Below are 26977 nucleotides of genomic sequence, written 5' to 3' on the forward strand. Positions count from 1 at the left end.
GTTTTTACAATTTATGTATTGGTCAAATTGAGGCCAATGATTGGCTGAAGTGGTGACTTGCCCCCTAACACTACGTCACATGTCTATCGCTGAATCGGAGCTGCTATGAACAGAACTGGGCAGCCACCGGCTTCATCGCGGTGCTGGAAGAATCATATACGTTCATTTTAAATAACTTAGAGCAGTGGTGGCGAACCTATGGCACGGGTGCCAGAGGTGGCACTCAGAGCCCTTTCTATGGGCACTCAGGCCTTCACCCTTGGACAGAGTTCACCAAACATTGAATCTTCCTGCAGTCCTAGGCAAATTAAGAGATGCTGCTCTCAGTGCTATTCGACACTCCGTTGGCTGTTTGGAACTGCAGGAAAAGTGAGAAGGTTTTGACAGAACTGCATTATATTTGGAGGTCATCATGCTGGACCCGACCATTGTTCATTTACAGACAGACCCTGGAGAGAAGCTACAATGATAATCTGAATTTGCCCTCCTTCTTTGAACTGGTGGCCTCAGACCACCAATACAATTGAAAGATGTGAAAGAACAGGTAGCAATAAGTTACTGTTTAATATTTCATGCTGGTATTTCACGGTAAATAAGTGGATTTCGGTTGTAGTTTGGGCACTCAGTCTCGAAAAGGTTCGCCATCACTGACTTAGAGCATTGAACCGCTTTAAGTTTGAGTTGGAAATCCCCTTTGTGTGGTACTAGTCACTTGATAATAAATGGACTTACAGTGTTTTGTGGAAATTAAGCTAAAATAATGCAACTACCTCAAAATGCAGTCATACCGGAACATAATATTTTCCATACAATAATAAATTATTTTTAACTTGTATTTCCTATTTCAATTCACCATACACCATGTATTGTATGATGGAGAATTTGATCGTTAGAAACCAGATGGTTCTTTTCATACAGTCTTCCTTTTTCTTTGTATGAACCCCCGTGAGTCTGAGAACAGTGTCGTAAGAACCTGACAAACTGGTCCGGGCGGCTTAAGGAAAAATGAGAATAATGTTGTTTTTGTAGTTTTGATACTTGAATGGTGCAATAGAGGACTTTCTACTTGTTCAAGCTCAATGGAAAAGCAGCATTTATACAATATGGAGAAGGATGGTAAAATGAAAGTTATATGGTGCACACCATCAGCATTATAAATATTGGAACCATTCAAAATGTAGGTGGATGCTGTCATTTTAACATTTCCACCTGCAATTACATGGTTACTAGAGGTATAACTTTAACCTGATGAATTGGTACCAGGCCCCTTCTTTTATCTAGAGTAAAGAATACTTATCTCATTGTACAGGGAAAAGATACACCTTGGATCTACTCAGGCTTCTGCACCTAGTTGTGACCGTAACCTCCACACCACCTTATGTTTCAAATTAGATTTATTTTTGGTAATTTCAACAGGTTTGGCCAACCATCTGATATGTATGTGTGCTCAGCACTCTTACACTTATGTTTCTCCAAAATATGGAGAGACCCAATATGGCATGTCCGTGAGTCCTGCCAAAATTGGGTTCAGCCAACAAAATCATTGGGCCAATATGACATCCAGAGTATGTCCAGCTTAAAACGTGTGTTTAAAGAATATTTTCAGACCACTTAGTCTCACTTAGCTGTCAATTAAATCACTGACTAACTATGGAAAGAATATCACACAATGGGGGTCATTTACTAAGGGCCCGATTCGCGTTTTCCCGACGTGTTACCCGAATATTTCCGATTTGCGCAGATTTTCCCGGTATTGCCGCGGGATTTTGGCGCGCGCGATCGGATTGTGGCGCTTCGGCGCTGGCATGCACGCGATGGAAATCGGGGGGCGTGGCCGAACGAAAAACGGAAAATGTGTCGCTTGGGACGCGCTTACCTTCACTTGGTCCGGGTCGGTGAATTTCAGGGCATCCGGATGCTTTTCAGCGCAACAGGTGGACGGCGGAGGAACTACCTTGATGAATCCCGGCCGGACCCGAATCCACCGCAGAGAACGCGCCGCTGGATCGCGAACGGACCGGGTAAGTAAATCTGCCCCAATTTCTGTAATCAATAGACAAAGAGGTCAACTACAGTGCTGAAAGCTTTCATAGCCTAGATATTGTGCAGCAAAATAAATTATATTTCATTATTTGCCAAACACCATATGGATGACTCGGCTTTTAGGGACATATAAGTAAAAAGTTTCAAACTAAACACCACAAAATGCGTAAAATGGCAACTTTATTCTAGAACAATGTTTATCTGCAGCAAAAAAGATGCGATAATGGAAGATGACCTCATTCTGAAGTCAGATTGACATTTTCACCCTTTGTCTATCAAGAAAAAGGAGAACGTTGCTGCAGAGTTCAGACCAAGACAGAATTCGATCAATTGTCCTGTTTATGGCATGGTGGTCCAAAACAAAAATGTTCACAGACCAACTATGTAGGACAATTCATTTAGAAAGTGAAGGATATGACCATCTTTGGTGTCAAAGAGTCCAAAAATAGTCTGTTCTAACATGCTTCCATATGAGACCTTTATATCCTTGTGTGTGAATAAGTTATGTTTCTTATCAAGGAAACAGATTTGTCTATCCACCATGCCCAACTAACAAACAGGTCCAGTCCAGCACACTGACATCTATTCACATTCCGTTAATTGAATAGACACATATTTTATCCAGAATGCCTCAAAACTTCATGACGACTTTCACTGAGAACAGTTCCGGCCTTTATTTATTTATTTATTTTTTACAGCATTTTACAAGTGATGTATCTACGTGCTGGAATTTCATTGTCTTTAAGGCCGTATTTTATATTATGAGTATCCTTTTATTATGTCTATATTGTCCACGTTTATCATTCAGTGAATTAAAAACATAGACGGCGCAGTTATCTGCGGCTCAGACATACTGTGTAATCACAAATTTGTTCTGGAAGGGAGTGTAAATTTTGTATGTTCTTATCTGTCCCCTTACTGTTAACTGACTATGTTTACTATAAACTGCGTCTGTGTGTTTTAGCTCAGCATGCAACCAAATTTGTCACTTGCTTAACCCTTGAAAGTTACCGTCATGCCCTTATTGTTTTAGGGGGAAGTAAAAACAGTGTTTCACTCGGGAGATCTGGGCATGGTTAAAAGTAGGCTTGGCAGTGGTAGAACTGGTTTTTCGCTCCCTTGTTTCCATTTTGTATGTGATCCATAAATGATACCGCTGCTATAACTGAGTGGTAGTTGCCATCATCCACATAGTTTTGTGTTAGTATTTTGCAAACTTCCACATGGTTGAAGCCAGAATAACTAAGAAAGGAGAAATGAAACAGGTGCCTGAAAGGAAAAAAAAAAGTAAAACTAAACAAAACTGATTCGTAGGAAGCGTAGACATGCCTTCTCCCTGTGCAATGTGGAACTCCCTCTGTGTGTCAGTCGCTAAGACGAACCCAAAAGAACACACTATGAGCAGCTTCTCCTTTGTAGTAAAGGTATCTGGAGAGGAATGTTGTACTGGCCCATGGCCAGTAAGGGCTCACTGAGCAGGATAAAATTTCAGTTTGGATGTGCGGGAAGTTGCTTGTGTTTAGTTGGGAGTTAGATTCTGGTTTGGTGAGTTTAAGGGCAGGGAGTATACCAGCGAGAGACAGGCTTTTCACAGAGTGAAACTGATAAGACTGCCCCAGTGCTTGACTCTGAATCCTACTTTACCTAAAGCAGAGGGGGCATGCGGTACGCCTTATGAGGGATCACATACTTCTAATGATTTCCTTCTAGTCAGGCATTTTCTCCTTTATTAAAACTTCCTTCTGAGACCCTTTTCTTTAAATTATTGGAATGTGCAGCAGGATTTGAGATTAGTGGCGACCTCCTAATTGAGATTTTTTTTTTTTTTGCTGTGCATTTTTTTTTCTCCAGTTCTCAAAGAGGAACAAAAATATTAAGCGAGGGTGAAGACTGATCTGAGTTTGGTTGCTATCAACGACAGGAGGTGCTCAGAGATCCTACTAACTCCTGCCAGAGTAAAGGGAGATGCAGTAGTTTTTGAGTCATACAGAGACGTCTCCAGAGTGCAGGGAAGCAGGACTGCAGAAAAACACATAAAACCTGGTAAGTGTTAAACTTTTTATTACGATTCGTCAGTCACTATAACCTCTAAGGTGGCAGGCAGCGCTCGCCCCGGCACTCTCTGCTCACAAAGTTAAATATTACTTTTTGTCAATTGGTCTGTGATTGATGAAAAAGAAGGGGTTTATAATAACCATTAGAAATATTTTATTACTTTGGTAAACTCTTCCCTATATCTTCTACCAGTATATACTAGTAGTTACCATATGTTTAAATGAATGCTAGCAACAAATTATCTTTTCCTATCCTGATCATTAACATTAGTGTAACTTGTTCTCTATATTATATTCTGGAAACGACAAATTCTTATAAGACTTGATTAAGTAACCCTTTAAATAGATTTGACTGTGCATAAGTTCTCATCCTGAGCAAGAGTTTTTAGGTGGAAAAAGATGAATATGTATAATTTACAGTTATATAGAGAAATGTGAGTAAATATTAGGCTTTTTCGTGGTGCACATATTTTGTTCTATTTTGCTGTTGGCTTACAGACAAATTTTACCCATGTGTATTTATTGTACTAAATACATAATATCAGTGTCATGCAACCAATGTGGCCCATTTTGTGACAGCCATTGTATCAATTATTGTTATATCCCATATATGTTCTCCGTTGATCTTTTTACTTTGCTATTGGTGGCTCTTTGTTGCACCCTATTGACATACCCTTTAATAGTTTGTTTTTTGTATGTCTTTATTTCTTTTCATAGTTTTGACACAAACAGACAATCAAACAATACAACATACATGTGGGTACACAGACCAATAATCGTACATTAATACGGGTGCCTCTGGAAATCAAGAATAACAAAACTAGATGAGTGTGAAACTTTTAGTCCGACCATCTAACCCCAGGGTTTCCCGAGGGACCCGACTGTGATGGCAAGAGTGTGGCAGCTATCCCATATATGATCTCCGTCTATCTTTTTACTTTGCTATGGGTGGCTATTAGTTGCACCCTATTGCCCTATCTCATCAGGGCAGGCAGATTGGACCTAGGGTGCATAATTTATTATTATATGATACTGTTGACAAAAAGTCAGTCTAAAAAATAATTCCACTCAATTCACCTGCTACCATGGATGTGCTATGAATCAGCCTTTCAGCAGGTGCAACAGAGTTAAAGGGATGTTTCTGTCTCTTTCTTCAGCCCTCTATTATCCATACTTCCTCAAGTGTGAATGTAAATGTAAATATCTTGCCACATCATCATCTTATTGTACCCACTGAGAGGGAAAGTATTCAATGTGCTGCTATGGCACCTGTACTGCTCCACACATAACACCTACTTGTAGGTTTATGTAGGTTATGTGTAGGTTCGTAAGGCGAAATGTTAGATGAAACTCATATACATATATATAAAGATGTATATACACACACACACACATGTCAAACTATATATTGTGCAGCAGTAAATTATATTTAAACAATAAGTCATTGTTTAACATCCCATGATCAGGCACTTCAAGCTGTCAGGTGCATCACATGGCACATAAAGAATGTGTGAATAAGGCCTAAGACAACACTCTTAAGAAAAAAAAAACATGGATCTAATATTGAAAACTGTTAAAGGGATTTTGTGTTTCCGAGAAAAATCACTGAAGTCCTGCAACGTACTTAAAAAGAATAGTAAAAAGTGAGGACTCATTGGGGCACATTTACTTACCCCTCTGAAGGAGTTCACCCAAAGTGCATTGTCCAAGATAATGCACATCTGCCGCGATTCACTAAGATCGTGCGCCCAATATCCTGCATGTGTCTCTTCGACGCTCAGATCCGAAGTTCACCTTCTTCTTCCTGGTGCATCCTGCGCTCAGTCCAAAACAATCGGATCATCCGACTGCACGCCCCCTGATTTTTGTTGCATGAAAGTCAGAGCAGCTGCGCCAAAATCTGTTTTCGTGCGACACAATCCCCTGTAAAATACCTGTCGCAGCCGAGCAAAACCTGAAAACGTCAGAAAGTCAGACAAAAGTAAGTCCGCGGACCCTTAGTAAATAAGTACATAATTACTACAAAATATGCATGTAACATACATGTGATGTATATATGCTGTATCAGTAATGTGTGTATGTTGTATGTGTATACAGTGTGTCGTGTGTGTATATGTGCTGTACGTTTGTATATGGCACTGTATGTGTGTGTATACTGTATATGCTCTATATGTGTGCGCATGAGTGAATAAATATGTGATTGTAACTCGCATGTGGGAAGGGGGGCCCCATTCAGAAGCCTGCTATCGGGCCCTGCCTCTCCTAGTTACACCCCCAGTGCTTCCGGTCCGTCATACCGTGATGATGTCACATACATTGTGTGATATCTGAGCCAATCCATAACCTCAGACGAACCTACTGAAGCCTAGGATTGTGCATGGGATGTCTCAGTGTGTTTATCACCATCATTTCCAGTCTGATGGGATTAGATGTATTGGAGGATGGTGAACCATGGATGCTATGCGGAGAGGTATGTATAGTATATGATTTATTTTGCACCAAATAAATATTGCCCAGTAGTGCACTCCTTCACTCCACTAGGACTACAGTGTTCCCTTAAATCTCGCATAAGGTTGCAGTGTTGGACAATGCTCGATCGGCGCATAGTGAGTGGACAGTGGGGCTTGCGGCTTAGTACGTAATTGCATGGAACCACTTACTTATTGCCTATTGTGGTGATGGGGGGGGAGGGATTGAAAAGTATCATTTTGGTATCGAGAAACGTAATATCAAATAGCCAAATTCTGATAAGGTGACAAAGCAGTAGCCCATTGACATCAGTTGCCTAATAGTATCCAAAACTAATAGGCTCACCTTAGACTACTATCAGGATTCTTTTGTATGTCAGATTTATAGAGGCTTAGACAGCTTCATAAATGTGTTACTTTTTGCATTGGATTTGAGACATTTTTGTGAATTGTCATAAAAGCAACACGGTTTTCCTGTGCCAAGAGGAGACTGGGGAAAATTAAGCCCATATCAGTGGCTGAAGGGATGTGATGATATCTTTTGCACAGTGATTATGATGCTAGGAGCATACGTACAGTATTGACTGCATGGCTCCCACCATCCACTGGAAGGCAGCAGGAAATGGGGCGTCACAGTGAGTCCCGAATCCTGCTGCCAGCAGGTCATGTGACCTGCCTCTCCTGCCAGCTACAGACAAACCTTACTGTGGTAAGTAAAAAATGGGAGACCTTATTATAGTCTTGTACTTAGCCTGTTAAAGTTTATTATTAGAGGCCAACCCCTTTAAGAAATCAGCGTCAGTTTCAATACAATGGTCCTGTCTATAATTATTCATGTATATGTTGTATCAATTGGAATGTGTTCTGAGGACAGATTGGTTAAGTCTTAACTCAGGCAGATTCCAAGCCTCAGAGTTAGAACTAATGGCTGTAGAGGTTCCATGTATAGTCCTTTGTGGCTACTTATAGAGGTAATTTATCTACCTTTGTAATATACAAGTGGATGCCCATGTGTAAAATCCCAACCTTATTCGTGTTCCACTAAAGCCACACCCCATTGACAAGAGGATTGACAACACCCAGTTGTCAAGTTATTAATGTTCTATGAAAAATAGCAACATATGAATTCCCACACTCCAAAACATACTGGTAGGTTGATTAGATTGGACTGATTTGGCAATCCCTCTGTGTGCGCTATATAAATAAAGAAATTATTATTATTATTAATTACATAATACATTGATAGTAGTAATGTATTTATAGCCAATGATCCGTATGAGATTTTGGTTATAAAGTGTTCCAGTATATTAACCCAAATATGTACGGCTTCATGTAAACATTATTTCCTTGGATATTCTTCATTACTTTAGGTTATATTATGTTTGTGTAACTTGTTGTTCTTTAGCTGTTGTGGTGCAATAAGTCCCAACATACCCACGGCCGTCAGGGCATGTTCCAACATGTAGTTCTACAGCAGAAGTAGGGTCAGAGTTTATTACATTTGGGTAAATATTATTTCCTGCTGGAAATAATACTAATTATTACTAATAGCCAGTAAAACTTGCCCATAGCCCTCACAGTCAGCATTTCTAGCTCTCTCAGACATGAGCCATCCATGTCTTTAATGGACAGACATTAGCCTGAATGTTGAGGATGTTCTACACTGGATTTTTACGCCAAATTTCTCTAGTAGAAGTTCTTGATTGATGACTTCCCAAGCTGGACCCTCTGCCACCATTAAGTAGCTTTGAAAACTTCAGTTAAAGGAAATCAACCACTCCAAAAACACACAAAAAATCTACAAATACTTACCTCAGCTCCTCTTCATCTTAATCCCGGCCCTGTCCAATGCTAGTCTTGACAAGCCGTGATCACCAAGAAAAGAAACTTATAATTAGCAGTACAGAGCATAGGGGCAAGGTGTCCATGCTGGGAGAGGGAGGTGACTTCACGTATCTTGTGTGACGTCACCTCCGTCTCCCAGCAGGGCGAGGGGGGCGCATAATTAGCAGCCCGGAGCACCGGACAACTTTTCCCCGTTTTCTTTTCTTAAGAAGGGATGGACAGTGGCAGGATCAAAGTAAAGAGTAGAGGAGTAGTGATGAGCGAGTATACTCGTCCGAGCTTGATGCTCGGTCGAGTATTAGCATACTCGGACCGGCTCGTTGCTCGGACGAGTATTTGCCCTGCTCGATAACGAGCATTTAATTTAAAAAAAAAAAGTAAAGAACAGTAAAAAAATACAATAAAAACATTTAATTTAATCATTTAATTGAAGAACACAGTGAAAGAACACTGTGCAGAATAGATTGCAGATGTTCGCGAACATCTGCGATCTGCTCCGGAGACACGCGTGCAGAACGGTGTTCTCCGCAATAGTATTCGAAGAACAATAAGTGTAGAGAAAAACTTGCAGATGTTGTCAAACATCTGCAAGTTGTTCTTCACACATATTGTTCTTCGCGTGTCTCCGGAGCAAATCGCAGATGTTCCGGAGACACGCTTGCACGGTGCAATAGTATTTGAAGAACAATATGTGTGAAGAACAACTTGCAGATGTTTCCAAACATCTGCAAGTTGTTCTTCACACATATTGTTCTTCAAATACTATTGCAGAGAACATCGTTCTGCACGCGTGTCTCCGGAACAGATCGCAGATGTTTGCGAACATCTGCAATCTGTTCTGCAGTGTTCTTTCACTCTGTTCTTTTAGTGAAAACATCTGCACTGAACAGTGCTCGTTCAGTTTTTAATTTTACTAAAAAATGCTCGGGTCTCCCATTGATTTCAATGGGGCTCGTTACTCGAAACGAGCACTCGAGCATCAGGAAATGTTCGGCTCGAGTAACGAGTACCCGAGCATTTTAATGCTCGCTCATCTCTATAGAGGAGTTGAGTATTTCTAGGTTTTTTTGTGTTTTGAAGTGATTGATTGATATTGTATGAAATCACCCCTTTGACTTGGGGTGTGGACACCACAAGGTCAATATTTAACTGATCACAGAAGTGTAAGAAATTTCCATTAGAAAAAGATTTGTCCTTCTATCTGTTTATATCCCTTTTATTCACAGTAGACATTTTTTTAATCAAAACCAATGAAACTTTGTTCACTGAAGGTCACCGGTGCCATGTATCTCCATGGTAACAGACTAAAAACAAAGTCGGAAGCTTCATGCACATGCCTCATGCTTTGGCTGTGAGTGAGCCGTACAAACTGTACTAAGCGTACGGCCCCATTGTCTATTGACTATTGGGCATGTTCATGGTGTGGTATTGTGAGGCAACGTAGACTAATGTAAAAGATAGACCAGGTCAATTTCTTGTCCATCTTTGCGGTAGAGGCAGTCACTTCCTATGGACATCGGTAGGGTGAGTGGTGTGCGAGGTCAGATGGGTTCGCAAGCAGCGACACACGTCCCATTGTTTACGCCATTCATGTGCATGAGATCTTATCCTGCAGCTGCTGGCCTATTTACTATTACCAGGAATAAGAATGATACTGAAAAATAATATTCTGTATAACTTCCTCTTCAACCATTGGATATAATATGTAAATATTTTAAATCCTCAAAAAAAGAGAAATTCGTAGGAAGTTGTTGCTACAGTAGTATCATGCACGGCCTGGTATTAGAGGGAAAATAGTAGAAAGTGTGCTGCGGAGACATGACAAATAAGGTCTTGTTGTGGATGACGTCCAAAAATTAAGGAAAAACATTGGTGAGATGTTTTCTCTTACCACAAAAGTCAAGCAATGTGTGTACAATGTAGACTCCTTCTCTATGAAAGGCAGAGGAGCAGCATTGTATTGGTTTACTTTACTTTCACATTTACATTAATTAGTCAATATTAACAAAGGCTCTTAAAGGGCTTTTCTAGGACCTTATTATTTGCAATAGTAATGAACATTGATGGACAGCTGGATGAATTGCTAAAGTCCTCAATATGCAGGACTATGCTTAGGTATGCAACAAAGGAGACATTGTAGACCCTTCAATCATCTGATCAACAGGGGAGCTGAGTTACTTTGGAACTACAAGAGATATTGCAAATCTGATTCCACCAATTGGGAGACAATTCTGGGCTTCTTTGATATGTTACATGACCATCTTCCTATTGAAATAAAATTGCCCAACTTGATCCAATATGGCAGCTTTCATGATGGTGGTCATGTTCTAGACATGGCTTAATGGATAGGCCCCTCAACCATAGGCTGTTGGTGTATTTGTCATTTTCCTTTTCATATATAAGGGTGTCCTGGGACTTTTGTCAGTTGTTGCCATTGTTTTAGGTGAATCTGAGCAAATAGATAGAAGCCTTCAATATTCTCGTCCCTAGAAAACTGAAACAAAACTAAGACAAAAGGTGCACAGCAGCATTACATTGTGAAAAAATGTTCTGGAGGTGCGGCTGCCCTCATGCTGTGGGATTTCCATGCTATTTTTATATATGTTCTTGTCATGTACAGTATGCAGAATGCCCGGAAGTCATAGAAAATCTAAACATTCATCAAAGGTCAGGACATAACTTCAATCTGTATGTAGTTCTGTTCACGCAGATTTCATGTGTCTTCTTTACATTTCTCATAGATCATTCATCCTCTGTTGATATTGAAGACATTTCTTATGTGTGATGCTAAGTGTAATGACATTTTTTGAGGTTTTGTTTCTTTTCTATACTCATGTCGTTTATCATACACTGAGAAAGACCAAAGGCTCTGCTGTGCCAAGATTTACAGCATTTAACGTGAACCATATCTCTAAGCTACTACATGTGTTTAGCATTATAAGTATCAGGGAGCGATATATGGAACCACTATACCATAGACAAAATAAATTTTAGATGAATGAGATAAGCCTAATGGCACATTGGTTGGAAAGAAGGATATGGCAGCCATGGTACAAAAGCAACGTCATTTGATTTTCAAAGAAATTGTGCATCATCAATGTATTTGGTAGACCCTTCTACCCCTGCCCGTATTAGCTAAACAGGCAAACTCTTAGTTTCGGGTGAATTATGCTGATAGAATATCTGTCAACTACATGGGTTGCTGATGTCTATGGTCCCAATTAAAAGGCATGAAGATAAAAGCAGTGTTTGCAGGAACACATGATATATGCAATGGATAACTAGGAAAAGTCTATATGGTCTGTGGCAGGGCCGGCACTGGGCAAAGCTGTGCAAGTGCTGGGGCCCACGGCTGCTGTGGGGCCAACATAAGTGCTGTATATAAGGAATCCATAGAGGGTGAGGAGGGCTTTATATAAAATACCCATTAGGGGGCTGTTTGGGATGAAAAACTGGGGAATATTTTAGGAAACAGGAGACTGTTTTAGTTTCTTAATTTTAATGCCACCACGTGAGTTCACTGCAAAGGGGTCCACAGAGGCTCTGTCACCTAGGGGCTTACAGGAACCTGGAGCCGACCCTGGTCTGTGGGGTCCTATTATATTTTACTTTTATGGCAAAGTTGCTGAATGAACAACAAGAAAAACTGAAATTCCATTGGTGTTGGTTCCCTGGCACAGTGGATGAGATTTAGGCAAGGGACATAGAATTTCTGTTGCATTTATTTTTTTTTTTAGCCAGAGTCAGGAGTGGGTTGAAAAATACTAAGGAAGGACTATTTCTTCCTGTTGGATCCACTTCCGGCTCAGACTTAAAATTGTCTCAGAAATCGGCTTAAAGAAAGCAGGAAAATCCCAATCAGGGAAGAATGTGATAGAGTATGGCAAGAGAGGACAGGGAAAAAAGCGGTAATAGTGTCGCACCTTTAGAGATAGATTTGGAGTTGGGGTGAATATTAGGCTCACCGCGTGGGGTTGTGCTAAGATAGGCACAACACTACGAAGTATTACAAGTTGAGTAACCGATGGTCTGGTGCCGCCTCCTGGTGGAAAATCTCCTGTGTGGTGTGGCCGCACTACTCAGGATTTTAGGAAGTGGTATTATATTTGTGATCCAGTCAAGTGGCGCACTCAGAATGGAATTAACAAATAGATTTATTACAAGTCTAAAAACACAATGCGTTTTGGGGGTAGAAAAACCCCTTTATCAAGTGAACGCGTTGTATTGTTATTCTTGTAATGAATCTATTTGTTAATTCCACTCTGAGTGCGCCACTTGACTGGATCACAAATATAATACCAATCAGGGAAGAAGGGACTCCTCATATCATATATAACGATGAAACATCCTCTGCACTGTTGTCGGTCCATAAAAAATTTGTCCTTCATTCAGGGAATAATCACATGTGATGCTGGTCTTAGTGTTCCTCTTTTTAGAGTCCTTCAGTGTCCTCAATAATTCATCTATACAAAGATATATATAGATATACCATATATACTCGAGTATAAGCCTAGTTTTTCAGCACAAAAAAATGTGCTGAAAACTCAAACTCATACTCGAGTAAAAAAATATATCAAAACCTTTCTGGCTTTCCCCGCTGCTTGCTATATACTGGGGCAGGGGGCTGGCTATATACTGGGGCAGGGTCCGGCAGGCTATATACTGGGGAGGCTGTGATCAATGCATTACCCACCCTCGGCTTATACTCGAGTTAATAGGTTTTCCCAGGTTTCTGTGGTAAAATTAGGGGCCTCGGCTTATACTAGGGTCGGCTTATACTCAAGTATATACGGATATGTATACATATATATATATATATATATATATATATATATATATATATACACATATTTCTGACACACTTACTGATGCCCAGACAATAATTACTGTATATCGCCACAACATGACCTGTGTGGGGGAAGATATTTGAGATCTTGATTGAGGAAACATGGATCTTTTAGACAAACCACATTAATTTTCACCCTGGACAAGAGCTTATATGTCAGTAGAGGAGCTGTTATCTCTTCTTAGGGTTTGTCTTATTTTTGCAAATATTTTTATTAGTAAAATAATAATTGTGGAACATCTTTTCTTATAACTTTATATTGTTACTTTGTGATCCTGCCTAAAAAAAATTAGGAATAAATCGACAATGCGTTTCTTTCTTGGTTGGCGGCAGAGGAGTTGAGGCCTCTGTGTCAAGGTCACCTTGTAAAGAACAATGCTGCTGGCAGTGCAGTTTGTTATATTTAGTTTTGCAACATTTGTCCTCCGTCCCACTTTATTTTACTTACAAAAAATGTATGTGTCATAAATATACACTGTGACTGCTTTTTGGGGTCAGAGGTAGCATGTTCATGTAATGTTAACTGAAATTGGACAAAAACTCATTCATGGAAAATACTATTAATCAAAGAGTTGCCTTGCACTCTATGCACCATTACTTAAATAGAGAATGTACAAGGAGGTTAAAGTGATCCGGTCCTCATCTAATGTAGACAAACCACCGGTAAGTAGTTTGGCCAAAAAAGATCAATTAGCTCAGCCCTTTTAGTAGACACTGTGCACAGCTACTTCTGCTGCCTGCAGGTTTAACTCTATGTTCATTCTGCTCAGCTCCTTCTGCTCTATAACATGCTGCCTGCAGGTAGAACACTGTGTACAATCTGTTCAGATCCTCCTGCTCTATAACATGCTGCCTGCAGATAGGACACTATGTACAATCTGCTCAGCTCATCCTGCTCTATAACATGCTGCCTGCAGATAGGACACTATGTACATTCTGCTCAGCTCCTTCTGCTCTATAGCATGCTGCCTGCAGGTAGAACACTGTGTACAATCTGTTCAGATCCTCCTGCTCTATAACATGCTGCCTGTAGATAGGATACTATGTACAATCTGCTCAGCTCATCCTGCTCTATAACATGCTGCCTGCAGATTGGACAGTATGTACAATCTGCTCAGCTCCTCCATCTCTATAACTTGCTGCCTGCAGATAGGACGCTATGTACAATCTGCTCAGCTCCTGCTGCTCCAAAACATGCTGCTGGTAGCATGGGCTTAACTAAGAGAGGCAGGGCCCTTTAGCAGATTTCTGTATACATATATGTATCATAAAATATACATATTTGTATACTCACACATTTTTTACAATTACACACATTTATATACACATACGGTTCTTCACTCATACACATACATTTATGCACTGATATAGATTTATACACTTATTCATACAGTAGATAACCTTCTAACACACACCTACAATATATATACAAATACACACATTTATAGTATAGATACATCATATTATCATACATACTGTATGTACACATGTATACATTATATACACACCATATATACAAAGACATACAGTTCAATGTGCTACATAACATGTATATAATGTTGCACATTCTCCATTCTTTAGTGTGGCAGGTCGGGTGAGACTGTGGGCCCCATAGCAGCTGCTATGGCTGCTACCGCTGTAGTTATGCCCCTGGCCTACAGGTTGGACACTATGTTCACTGCTTATCTTTAGATTATTTCATCAATGCATTATGACAGTTCTATGTCTGTCTTCGGAGCTCCGCTGCACTCAGACTCGGTTGTTTCTGACAGCTGGATAAAAAGTCACAAAATACTATCAAAATTCATAGAACATAGACCAGGGTGGGGACTGAAGTTAATTTGCGCCACAACTTGCAATCCATGAGGTTTGCATTGTCCTATATTCATTTGGTGCAATGGAAAGTCGCAAAACGGCAATTCCACCACAACTGCGCCAAAACAACGTTAAACATAGATAACAAAAACAAAGATACATGACCCCCATTGCCTTTTAGGGGTCTGTCACAAATTAAATAAGAAATCCATCTAGAATTGACCTTCTGACGTCTCATAGTGTCATACGTGACAGAAGACAGTATCCATTATTTTGGACCGCTCAGAAATCTTTGACATAACATTCTGCCAGGATGCTTAAAAAATAGAGCCGCTATAAATTTATAGAAGCTATGAATTGCAGATGATACAATCTATGCATAACTCTATCACGTTGCAATGATCTTTCTGTGCATACATACGTCAAACTACCACCAAAAAACAACTGAGAGCTTCGTCTGAACATACGCATGACCTACAACTTTGATTTTATCTGTGTTTGAGACATAACAAAGACACATGATAAAAATATGCAGCAGGCGTTGAGCATCACGTTTGTTTCTTTTTGCTGACTTTGAGTCTATGAAATTAAACAAACCCTTATTTTGCAAGAAGGTGGGAAAAATGAAGGGGGCACTTTAATCCCTTTAGTACAGGGCACAACAAGTTAATTTGAGGTGGTCAGACTGTTGGGAACCCAATGATCACAATAATCAGGAGAACTAGTTTTCTCTACTGGGTGGAGCAGCTGGAGGCATGCTCATCCTGCTGCTCCACCCAGTAGTAAGGACGGGATTCCAGTTCTTCTGATTGCTGGGGGTTGCGTTCTCATGATCGTGTGGGTCCCAGCTGTTTATTCAATTGTACGGTAGTGTTGGAAATGGTGGGGCTCACTGCTTGGCCATCTCTGGCATTCTCAAAGATAGTAAATGGCAGTGCCAGAGATAGCTGAGCACCGTGCTTGGCTGCTGCCGACACTACCAAAAACAGAATGGAGCACTGAGGCGCATATTCGAACTGCAACTCCACCCATTATTGAGAACAGGACCCTCATTCTTTGCAATGCTCAGGGTCCTGTTCTTGTGGTTGTTGGGTTCACAGCAGTCGAACCCTCACCAATCAAATTATTCTGTAGATAGAAGATAACTTAAAGGACATTACCACCAGGATGAAAGACTTTATGCAAATAAGTTTGAGAGGCTTCAGGCTCCATTAACACCCCTCAAGCTCATTTGCATACAGTCCTTCATCCTGGTGGTAGATGCCCTTTAAATTGTTGGTGTAATCCCTTTAATCTAATTTACATTAATCAAAACCAGGGCTTCTGTCATTGGATGCCTATTAACCTATGTTTTACTTAATACAAAGAGGTGTTACTTTTACCAAGTGGGAAGTGATGACAATGTCCAATCAGTGCTGACAATGTCCAATCAGTGCTGACAATGTCAGTCTCTAGAGACACACCCCATAGACGCTTGTCATGAATAATTTATGTATTGACTAAAACATGGACATCAGAGGTAATGAGGGGTCCTCTTGGACAAGGATCATAGTCAAAAAGTAATTCAAGAGCATTGTTAGGAAATGAGGCTCACTCAAAACTTGAGAATCTTGTATCGTTTGTGCCGCCTGTAAGTCAAATCTAATCTATGTGGCATAATGTCCTTTTAAATGAGAAAGAGACTAGTAATGGACTCTGCAGAAGTGAAATGTTTGCTGTGGGAAAGCCCACTTGACAATCATCAGGTGGCATGAATATCTTTTTTGTTTTGGTATTTCTTTAATAGCTAGGTTCTGAGTGCACCTAGACCTTGCCAAGATCAGGGGCATCTTCTCAGTATCCTACTCCACACAATGTGAGCTTTGTGTTCTTAAGACAGGAGGGTTCAGTGACACAGAGAAGTCAATGGAGCACTAAGATCTCCTCTTTAACCCTACAGTGTTCAGGCTGATGTTTGTATAATTTCCGAGAAGCAGGCCAATGTCTTTCATTCTTCATCTCATACTAGATGACCCTATTTAGACTGAGTCTAAGGAATGCCGAGTGAGAAATCATTCATGAACTTTAAGGACCTCTCTCTAAAGTTTCAACATTGAGATATTTCATTATGAAACTAATGCAACAATGGACTATTGGTTAGTAACAATTGTGAGATAAAGTAATGGGAGCAATTAAAAATATCCAAATAATGGTTGTAAATGAACATGGTATTTTGCTGGTGATATACACATATTGATTTGCCATATGGAGCACCTAATGGTAGCTCCATGCAATGTTGGACTGGCCCACCAGAGTACCGGAAGAGCTAATTATATTTTTCTGGTGGGCCCAAGAAACCACAGTCCAACAATGGCCCACACATATTGTAATGACAGCCCTGCCTGCCTATGTTGTATAGTGTAGGATACTGCCTAATGTCTTTCGGGGGCTCCCAAGTCTCCATGCCAGAAGTAATTGAATTGGGCATGTTGAAATTCTATGCCAGATCATTTTGCTATTGGTGAAACTAAGTGTCTGGTGTCTGTCTGCCATATATTTCCCTGCCCCATTGAAAACTTGCTTGGCCTTTGTGTTGGAGGTGGATCAGGAGGAGTTATGGTCTTCCTAAAAGGTGTTCATACTATTGCTTACTGCTCCTTTTTATAGTAGTAAAATATATGATGCAATAGTGATCTTGCTATTAATACTTATCAAAGGGCAAAATGCAAAATTAACATATTGGGGCTCATTTACTAAGGGTCTACAGACCGCATTTTCATCAGTTTTCTCAGCGGTTTCCGATTTGCACCGCATTGAACAGGGGTTTTTGTCGCACGCGATTGGATTTTGCCGCAATCGGGCCGACTTTCATGCGACGCGGGCGTGGTCGTCGGACAACCCGGCGGATTGGGACTACACACGGGATTTAACATTTAAATTGTGTCACAAGCCCAAGCACTGGGAAGAAGAAGGTGAACTCCGGCGGACTTCAGCGGTGAAGCAACAGATGCAGGAAATCGGGCGCACGAGCTACATGAACTGCGCCGGACTTCATCTTCGTTGGACCGTCCTGATCGGGGATCGCGACAGGACCGGGTAAGTAAATTTGCCCCATTGGGGCACATTTACTTACAAGTCCGAGTCGCGATCCCAGATTCATACTCTCCGACGATGATGCACTGTGCCGCAAAACACCATTTGCTCACCACAGCGTCACCAGGAACCATACAAGTCTATGTTGGCCTTGATCTAGTTGCAAATAATGCAAATCACAGCCCCCATAGTGGCCCTCTGAATGAGCCCTAAGGCCTATTGAACTGAAGCTTAAAGTACAGGTACATCTACCATCAGATTCCCCATGTGTTGCAAGCTTTATTTCTTATAATTTCACAGCCTGCATTTCTGTGAAAAATTAGTTTATTACTTATGAAAATGCAGGGCACCACCAGGCTCCACCGTAATATATTCACACCTTGGGGCCTTCTGAGAGCTCTCTTTTCAAATCTCACACTGGGCAGCAGATGTTATCCTCTTACATGCCTCCCCAAGTGCAGAGCACCCCAGGCTCATTTGCATATGCAGTAAACTTATTTTTCAAAGAAATGCAGCCATTCAGAGTTATGAGAAATAAAGCTTAGTACACACAGGGACAGGATGGGGAGGTAAGTAATAATATCAGGTAAGCTGATGGTAGATACCCTTTAAACAGGATAAAAATAGTATAGTACTTAGCACAAGGATTCTGTTTCCCTGTGTGCAGAAGTGTGGAAATACTTATATAATGCACATTACGTTTTGAAGTCCAACTTTACCTTTTCATTTTAACCAGAGTAAAAGTTAAGTCTTAACGGGAAAAAAAATCACAATACAGCTGTTTCCATTGAAGTGGAGAACTAAAACCCAATGCTCAGGTGGTCCTTACAATCTCCAGTCAATATTTAGGTACCAACAACCTCTTCTTTCCAGGTAGGACTTTCCTTATGGTTTACATGGAAACAGGTATTGACTAGTCTACATTCTTATAAAATAATAGGGCTTACCCACCCTATTACCCATAGTAAGTAATAAGCAATCTGGAAAATATACAGTAGAACAGATAGCATTTTCACATATTCTGGACAACTTGGCCTTAGTCTTCTATCGACACACTGCATAATATTACATATATGAGGAACCTATGCCCCAACATCTGCCTCGATCCTTATAATACCTGAGCCAATACTCATTAGAGGGTCCACTGTTCGTGCCAAAACTGCTGCATTGGCCCAATGTTTAGCTGATGAGTATGGTCACCATTAGGATTGGCAATAATTTCATGAACCTGTGAAAATAACTAGTTTCCAGTATAAGACGTGTAATTTTTGAAACAGAAGTTACAGTGTAAGTGCAACCCCGAGGCACCATGTACCAGAACTTGTGATTTACAACTTTCCATTGTTCCAACTTCATTTGCTGGTTTCATACTTCTCCAGCAGAAAGGCTTCTACCCCACACAAAATAACACCTAAAATTGACACTTCTAATCCCTCTTAGTCTGGATTACCTGAAACTACATTGCCAAAGAAACCAAATTCCAGGGTAGATTCTCTTTAAAGAATCTGCGGCTTGATGTCACACTTTGTGATGAGCGCACACCCATCCTTCAGAGCGTTCACAGTTTTTCTCTCCAGAACGTGTAAAATATAGGTGTTTCCCTTCATTGTCCCCATTGTCAAAACTGAAATGTATATGTTAATGCCCCGTGAGAAAATAAACATGAAAAAGAGAAGGATAATTTTCTGCTTCTCTATCACTTTACAGTCCCTCCTACCGTACAATAAGGATTCCGGCACAAAAGTTAATCTTATGCTACTTTTGTGCAAACGTATTAAAGATCACAATGGATTTTAATATTTTTCCAGATCCTTTTATACAAATGCCAGACACCAATGATGTGAAAGAACACTTGATCCTCCTCCATCACCGCATCACCACTCCCTTCTACTCCTTTCTCTGTATAAAGTTGGTCCTTACATAGATCACTAATGACTTAAACTAATTTGCCATGTTCTTCTATATGAAGATAATTTGGTCATCAGTGATTCCTCTCAACTTCCCCCATCCACAGTCACACTTGGTAAGGTTGAGTGTGCGTGTGTTCTGAATGGAGGTTTTTTTTTAACCTAAACCCCAGTTACTGACAGACTCCACTTAAAGAAAAAAAAATGAGAATATTGCAATCCAACAGCTTAATCCTTCTTTTATGGAAATATTAGGAGACTCTCTGCCTTCATAATGTGTATGGACCTTAAAGGGGTTTGCCACTAATAACAAACTTTACAAGTAGAATAGCATGGTCACCCATACTGTACTTACCTTGATAAGCTCTTCAGCCATTGGGACTTACTGGTCACATGATCCAACGGCAGCAGGACTTTTAACTTCTTCAGAATTCAGACTGAGAACTTTATCCGCTGCCGTAAGTACAATATGAGAGACTCTATAAGGGTCTTGTACTTACCCTTGGAAAGTTTGTCTGTAGCCACTGGGACCCACTGGTCTCGTGATCTAATGGCAGCAGGACTCAGAACTTTATCTGCTGCTGTAAGTACAATATGAGAGACTCTATAAGGGTCTTGTACTTACCCTGGCAAAGTTTGAAATTAGTAGCCAACCCCTTTAAGGCATGATAAACATGGCTTCTATGCTTTCAAGTCCTAGGTGCCCAATTTGCCATCATACCCTGGCTTTATATTGCACCTTATTATATACAAGATACATTACAATGAAACTGTTATTTTATATGACTATACTATTGATTTATTGTAGCAGCGGGACCCCTGGTACAGAAAGTGAAAACTCTTAGGAAAAGATTGACAAAGGGAGTTAAATGAAATAAATTTTTAATCTTTTGATCCTTGTCACACCACCCTAGTGCTATGCAGTAATACACTAAGGAATTTTCAGCAAGTAATGTTTAGGGACTTAACTTCTTCACTGCCTGGGTGGTCTGAAGCTATGAGCTTGTCTTGACTATATTCATGATGTGGCTGATTGATTAAGTTATCCTGGTTAAGTGGATCAATCATGGTGCGGTTATAGACAGGTTGATGCCACACAACACACTATGAGATGTCAGCTGGTTGTCAGACTAATGTAGCCTTGAACTACATCCTACTATTCCAAGAAGAAAGATTGTATATATTACACATTACTCTATTCCTTTATTTTTTTATATGGCGCGCACAGATTTTTCATTGCTACACAGGGATTGCTAAATCAGTCCCTGCCCTTATGGCACTCAGAATCTAGTCAACCTACCAGTATGGAGTGTGGGAGGAAACCGGAGGACCTGGAGGAAACCCGTACAAACACAGAGAGGACATACAAACTCTTTGCAGATGTTGACCTGGATGGGACTTAAAACCAGGACCCCAGCGTTGCAAGGCTGTAGTGATAACCACTGAGCCACTGTGTTGCTCACATTTGTCGTTTTTATTGCTTCCAGTCATCTGAAATAAGGAGCCCAATTGTTCATCATCACATCTTGCCATATATGTTGTGTCTGCCCATATTGTATTTTCTATCAATAGCCACATCTCTGTGGCTGAGTCTCCCGTTAAAAGTGCATGGGATATGTTACTGTAGTTATAGCTTCTGACCACAACAGGGACTGATCAATCTGAACATATCACAGGAATAGCTGTAGTATAAAAACAGAAGCCTTTTACAGTAGTGACTCAGAGCAGAGGGGCGGTGCTGTGTTCAGTAAAGAGATCTCATGCACCTCTGCACCCGAGTGCTCCGAGTCCAGCTACATTCTTGGAATATGATCCATAATTAGAGTCTTGCTCCTACTAATAACAAAGTCTAGGGTTACGCAGATCTCCAGGGACAATACCTAACACTGTCTGTAGCTCTGTTTGGGCAAAACTGATGACAGATTCCCTTTAAAATTCCTCAAGACTTTGAGTAAAGCATAAGCCGAAAAAGCTGCTTCGTCGGTTGCCGTGTATGAATTTGTTCTTGAGCTGAACCCTATTCTATATAAAGTCGTAAAATTAAGCTTCATCAAAGATCCTGTCGTCCATGCTGGATTTTCCATCAGTATTGATGACTAGAAAAGGATGTTACAAGCAGAAACTTTGCAAAAGGGAAGTAAAGCTGTGGCCCATGCAGTATAACCTGGTTACAGCCCGCTAAGCTTCATACAGGTGGTTTTGGCTGACTTGGAGTTCAAGGAGAACCAGACTGACAGATATACATAGACTGGAATTTTTTGTTACGTTGAACTTGATGCAATCAATCTCACCCATATTCACGAGCATGGAGGCAATTTCCATGACTTATTGCTTAAAGTCACCAAGAGTAATTAAAGGGATTATTCTGCTAATCTGCAGAATGTCTCATCATTTTCAGCATGCTCTCTGCTTATTTGGGGTTGAAGAACCCCGTTGTACCTGGACTGCCATGGCTATGGTGACTACCGGGCACCTTACTATGGAGGTGCTTCATTAGATTCCTGTGTAGTGCATGATGTATAGTGCAAACATTAATAGTACTATATATATAGATAACTAATGCAGAAATATAGCTTTGACCAAGGTGTTGTGATCAATTTTGGATAAACTGTAATCCAAAATGATCAGTTGGTATGGAATATGGAAGAAGGAAATTGTCCGTACATCATTATTAAGGAAAAATAGGATTCTGGGTTTATGGTCCATACGAAAGAGTTTTGGGTGGAGAACATATTTCTATCAGCCATAAAATGATACAACTTTACCTGTGACTAAACTTTACGGCACTTGTAAATACAGGTTACTACTGTCATTGGTCAGGATCTTACCAACAAGTTCATTGTGTCAGGAATAGCACATTGTAAAGCAAGTATTGTACATAACGTCATTATTTGAACAAGTCTTTATAGACACGCACTTAGGCCTGGCAAGGAAACCTTTACAACTAACAAGCACAACAACATACTAATGCAAATACAACACAAAATGGGAAAACTAATATGAAAGATACTCAGGGTAGACTAGTATGTCATCTTTTTGTCATGGGTTGTGGATTCTTTCTGAAATACAGACAGTCCTCGACTGCACCCAACTTACAGATAACTCCTAGTTAAGTCATGCTTATGACTGTTATTGTGGCCGTGATCTGTCCACACCAGATCACAGCCACAATGGAGGTCTATGGCACCAGATCACACACTATGAACACACTATTTCTTACTGCACTGTGAGCTGGCCAACCATGTCGCAAAAGATAGCACATGTCCTATCTTTTGCCGGATTGTGACCATGGCTGCTTAGCTTTTAATGTAGAGGGGGAGGTGAGGAGCATTTCCCCCTTCCCCTCTTCTGCAAGCAGCTGCATTCTCACCCAGGATCTGGCCCAGTTGAGCACACCAGGGTCGGATTAAGACTGCCATGGGCCCTGGGCTGCATTAATATTATAGCCCCTACAAGTCTGGAATCACTTTGTACATATGGTTCAGAATCAACCTTCAATCTGCGGTTTCAGGACCTTTCGAGGACCTTCAAAAGTCCTGAAATGGCTCTTGTGTACATGTGTATTGAGAGCAGGAACAGATGTACAAGAATTTCATGGGTGAAGATCCTTCTCAGTATAAAATTTGGTGGATGGTTTAAGTGGCCATTGCTCCCATAGAAGACCTGGGCCCCGGGCTACTGCCCAAACCGCCTACATTATAATCCACTGCAGGTCATGTGCATGTAGCCTTATAGACAGACATCTTTGCCCACTGTGATCTCTGATCTAGATGCCAGTAATTTACTGAACTTTAGCACCGGGCTGCAATGGTCAACATAAGAGTTATCAAAAGTGTCTGAAATGCAACTTTGTTGGTTATTCTGGTTCTTATCACAACTCAAAATATAGAGGTCCAAAAAAAACCTTGTATGAAGTTACACAAAATATACCAGTTCTGACTTAAGAACAATCCTACAGAACGTATCTTGTTCATTACTACGTTTTGGAAACTTAAAGGGGTCCTCTTTTATCCTTAGAATGTTACTACAGCTGTATTCAGGAAGGTCATTGAGGTCATTGAAGGTCACACATTATAATGAAGAAAAATATTCTAAATGAAACCTTTTTTGTATTAACCAGATTTAACCTTTGTTTCAAACCAGGAGTGTCTGATTAAAACATAAAAAGCGTAGGGTTCTTTGATACATTTATGGAAGCATGTATTTTCCTGTATATTCTTAATATAAGGACAGTATCTGCTTGATCTCCCAGATTTTGTCCAAGAATTCAGATTTCCTATGTAACACAATACAAGTAGTATTATGAACTGAAGATGGGTTCTGTAGGTTTGTTCTTAAGTTGAATTTGTATGTAAGTTGGAACAGGTATAGTTTGCAAGTGTAACTCCAGCCAAATCATGTCTCTTAAAATTGGATTTTAAAAGTTTTGAGTTGACAATGGAACAAGGATTAGCAATAAAACTTCATAGCAGACACCTTGAGACTAAAGTACAATAAATTACTTGTGTTCAGAGAGGTCCCTTTGTGACTAGGGGTCATCTGTAAGTCGGGCTTCCTTAAGTCTGGGACTGTCTGTCATATATTTACACCAAGATTTTATTCAAAAGTGTTACATCCTTCATTTCCAAGAATTATGAGAACAATGGTATATTGAAAATTGCTGATCACTTTACACAATATAATTGTCTCATTTCACCGGTAATCTTTGCCGACTGTTCCAGGAGTTTTCCAGGAACGATACAACTATTGCCTCTATATCTTCCTGGTATTTCAGCTCAACCTTATTGACGTCAATGAGGTTATATTTGCAATATAAGCCAAAACCCATAGACATGAGTGCCACTATTTTTGTTTATGACTGTATTTTATCGAGTTTATAAGTTTACAAATAGGTAGAAATAAAGAAGTATGAAGAATGTTGCTGTTTTGGAATTAAAGGGCAATTCTTGATTTTGATTGTAGACAATTGGTATAACCCTCCCAACCTGATAGGATTAATACAGTGGCCAAAAATGGCAGCTTATACTAATTTGATGTTTGTTTTACCTAGTAACTTGCTTTCCCCTTGTGATTGTCTAATTGTGGTTCAGTGTTATTTTTGTGAGCTAGATTTACATTGCAGGTGGGACTTATGTTGTGTTCGGTCTTTGTCACTTTCTGTTAGGAGAATGCAGTAAAAATAGCTTGAACCAGTACAAAGTTGAAGCCCTTGTATAAAGCAAGAAGGAGGGAGTGTTTTGTCAGTGGAAATTAATACATGCTTACAAAAGAAACAGGTTTTACAGAATGCTAGTGAGACTTATGTGTGTGCCAAGTGTATTATACATTGCACAATATCTATGCACTCATTAGGACACGTTGCATTGGAACAGCTTGCTTTTTTTTTGTTCACTGCTAATGTATAAATACAAAAACGAAAAATCATATAATGCCAGTATAAATGAAACGTCCCACTAATGTAAAATAATATATATAATGGCGCTCTGTTTTTTGAAACCCCCTGAAGCTGTCAATAAATCATAATAGTAAGATAGTAAACTAGTGCCGAATAGCATAAAAGAATAAAATAAGCGATCCTTCTCCATTCTTGCTCCACTGCTTCCTGAGTTCACTTATCCAATCACTCCTCAGGACAGCTGAGGCGGGTCTAAGGGGTGGCCAACGATTGGCTGAGTGGTCATTTTCCCTGTGTTCAAAAGGGCAAAAAGTAGAGACTGGTGATGGACCTAGGAAGCGTTGCAAATGGAGAGGGATGAGCCATGACTTGTTCATTTATTTTAGGTTACGACCCGACAACAAATGATCATACATGTCAAAAATGAACATGCCCAATCCTTTCTTTATCCATCGGATGACAAACAAAGATATTTGCCAGAATTACAGGGGAATTCACATTTCAAAAAAATAAATGTTATTGTTATGTGAGCAGGGCCCACACTCCTATTGTTCCATATGACTTTTTGTACTCTGTAATGTGATATTATATTTGTATATGTCCCCTATGATTTGTAAATTGTTCATTATACAAACAGTAATATGTATTGACAAAAATGGGAGAACCCCTTTAGGTTTTACAGATTTTAAGTATCTGTGATCAGTTATAATCCAATTGGGTAGTAGTTTTACTTTGTGGATGGCACATGTGAATTTTGACTTCATTTCATAGGTTCTCCCTTATTTGAAGAACTTATTATTAGAATATTTCTCCCATGTCATTCTCCATAAATGGCAACCAGTTCTGATGAGTTTTTCCACTATTGAACCGTGTAATAAAGGAATTACATATATCATGACCTAAATATAATAAAGTAACACACTGTCATTTCTGACATTCCTTGCTGTCAAACTACAAATGTCTTGCCTGCCAATAAAAGATGGATAGTGAATTAATCATTGATTATACATTTGCATATGACTTTAATTAAGTTCTTTAGCCTTTTCTAACGCTACGTTCTATTCGGCAAACTTTTAATTTTAGCACATGCATCACAAAAGGTGTGTTTTATTTCAAAGTATGTACTAATCCAGAGTCACAGATCATAAAAAGGTACTGTATCTTCCTTTATAATACACGCCATCATTATTACAAATTCTGTTATCATATCCGGTTGACCTCCATTCATCACATTGCAGAAATTAATAGATCACAATAGAATTCTTTTAAATATACTTTATTCAGTAAGGCAGATTCCCTGTGCCTTTTTCTGCTTCTTTCTCCTGCAGTGAGCAGTGTATTTAAAAGCTTTCTGACATCCACCCACTTCAGAGAGATGAGAAGGCTAATGAGTAACTCTTTTCAAACCTTCTTTCCTTTTAAAGGAATAAAGGTAGAGGAAAAAGGACAAAGGAACATATTTTCTTAATAAAGTTAAGTTTACTGTTATCATTTGCACTATTAATTACTGCGTTTTAGGAAATTTTTTGTAA

At 39.9% G+C, this 26977-nt stretch overlaps 1 protein-coding gene across 4 annotated transcripts in view; it reads left to right on the forward strand.

The window, feature by feature from the left end:
• RBM47 (RNA binding motif protein 47) overlaps positions 1 to 26977 on the forward strand; it is a 111009-nt gene that overhangs the window by 24475 nt on the left and 59557 nt on the right. The window contains exons 1-2 of one of the 4 annotated variants that reach the window (XM_072125272.1): positions 3390 to 3467; positions 3895 to 4086. The gene's annotated coding sequence lies outside the window, so the exon portion shown is untranslated. The other 3 variants (XM_072125282.1, XM_072125293.1, XM_072125265.1) reach the window with 3 other exon arrangements.

Source organism: Engystomops pustulosus, chromosome 1, assembly GCF_040894005.1.
Source record: "Engystomops pustulosus chromosome 1, aEngPut4.maternal, whole genome shotgun sequence".
NCBI classification, from domain to species: domain Eukaryota; kingdom Metazoa; phylum Chordata; class Amphibia; order Anura; family Leptodactylidae; genus Engystomops; species Engystomops pustulosus.